This window comes from Sciurus vulgaris (assembly GCF_902686455.1).
Source record: "Sciurus vulgaris genome assembly, chromosome: X".
NCBI classification, from domain to species: Eukaryota; Metazoa; Chordata; class Mammalia; order Rodentia; family Sciuridae; genus Sciurus; species Sciurus vulgaris.
In genome coordinates, this window is record NC_136471.1 from 46,096,097 (window position 1) to 46,098,413 (window position 2,317).

General features: G+C 33.7%; 1 pseudogene across 1 annotated transcript; it reads left to right on the forward strand.

Annotated features, from left to right (window-relative positions):
* Nucleotides 1-1,164: 1,164 nt before the first annotated feature.
* Nucleotides 1,165-1,841, forward strand: LOC306651083 (small ribosomal subunit protein eS1-like; annotated as a pseudogene). The gene has a single exon. The product of its transcript is annotated as a small ribosomal subunit protein eS1-like (transcript).
* Nucleotides 1,842-2,317: the final 476 nt, after the last annotated feature.

The window sequence follows — 2,317 nt, forward strand, 5'->3', positions numbered from 1 at the left end:
GTCAAGGAATGCATAACACAGCATTAGCTAACCTTAGTGTACAATATGCCTCCAATTAACAAACTTGGGCTCTGTTTGCAGGAACCACAGAGGTTAAGGAAATCTGTGGAAGTGCACAAGCAAGTTACCTCAGTATGAGCAATGCCAGAGGTTTTAGTTCTGAATATATGCATAGAAATGTTGAAAAAACTTGGGAAAAGAATGCCAGGAATGCTCTAATTGAGAACTTTATCCTCTGACTAGACTACATTCTTGCCCTGTCACAATAGTTACATACACATTCACAAAATTTCCAAGAACTGAGATCCTGTAAGATCATATTTAATTTCAGTCTTGGAAAGTATCCATTAAATTCTGGGTCTACTAAGAAAGGAGAGCAGAACAAATGAAAAAAAAAAATTGGCTCTGTAAGTATGGCATAGTCTTGAAGTGAAAACGATGGCTGAAGTGTATATTTATGGAGTAAAACAGATGATATGTTAATTTTCACATGTTTGAAGGAAAGCCTTGGCTAGAAATCACAAATTCTCTCAGGATGAGCATATAGATATTGTTCTATGAAACTCTCTTTCCATTTTCTTGCTGCCATAAATTAATTATGATCTCTAGTCTCAATAGTCAAAAATATTATCAACTTTTAAATAATTAAAAACAAAGTTTTCTATTTTAAATATTCAAATATATTCAGATTACACAGTTTTTTCCAAGTAACAAAGGAATAACTAAAATGACAAAACAACCTCCTAAAATGGCAAAAGTCACATATGGACAATCCACAGAGAAGTAACCACAATTGCACAGTTATCATTTAAAATATATGTTCAAAGGAATAGGCAAAATCATGGAAGTTAAAACAACTTAAATGTTTTTTAAGTTAAATGAATAGATATTTAGATGTTGAGTAATGTTTCTAAGGGCATGCTGAGACTGGAGAGTTAAAGGATTGGTTGGAGGAAGAGTATAAATTACTAAAAACCTTTTTGGAAAGCATGGTATGTCGAGAATTGTAAAAATATGTTTCATTTTGACCTAGTATCTCTAACTTTAGGAATCAATTATAAGGAAATGATATGAGATTCAGAAAAAAAGTCGTATACATACATGTTTGTTGTAACATCAAACATAACAAAATCATGAACAACTTTTGGTTCTATGAAAAGCACCATGGAGTTTGACAAGGACATGTGCCTTATAAAAGGTGGCAAGAAGGGAGTCAAGAAGAGAGTGACCGATGCATTTTCTAAGACAGACTGGTATAATTGGAAAGCATTGGCTATGTTCAATATAAGAAATATTGGAAAAAAACATTAGTCATGAGGACTCAAGTAACCAAAATTGCATCTGATGGCCTCAAGAGTCATATGTCTGAATTGAGCCTTGGCTAATCTGCAGAATGATGAAATTGCATCAAGAAAATTCAAGCTAATTACTAAGGAAGTTCAGGACAAAAACTGCCTAAGTGGCATTGCATGGATCTTACAACATGTGTTCCATGGTCAAAAAAAAAATGGCAGCCCATGATGAAGTTCATGTTCATGTCAAGACTACTTATGGCTATTTGCTGCATCTGATTTGTTTTGGTTTTACTTAAAAAATGCAACATTCAGATATGAAAGACCTTTTATGCTCAGCACAAACAGGTCCACCAAATGTGGAAGAAAATGATGGAAATCATGATTCAGGAGATATGGAGGACTTAAAAGAAGTGATCAAGACAGCATTGGGAAAGACAGAGAAAAGGCTTACCAGTCTATCTTCTTCATGATATCTTTGGTAGGAAAGTACAATTGCTGAAGATGCTCAAGCTTGAATTAAGAACACTCATGGAGTTTTCATGGTAAAGGTTCTGGAAATGCTACTGGGGATGAGATAGGCACTAAAGTTAACAAGTAAATTCATATGAACCACCAGTTCAAGAATGTGTGTAAAATGCATATTTTAAATAGTGACAAATAAAAAGGCCTATTTGTGAATAATCTAGGCATACCTCAATTGCAGAATGGCAGAGTCACCTGAACAGCTATTAAAAATGATGGTTTGAAAGGTTTCAGTTGCATGAATAAATTCTCCCAAATATTAGGTTACAAAAAAGCAGGATGTGGAATTTTACATTTGATTTTGTTTCATCAGAGTCAAAAACATAGATGGAAAAGAGTGTACATAAAAAATACCAATTGTCATATCTCAGAATAAGAGACACAATGTAACTTTTTGTACTCTTCTGTAGAGGACCAACCCTCTAAAATGAGCATATATAGCTCATACACCATTTAAATAAGACAACTATTACTTTCATACATTGTTGGTGTGACTGCAA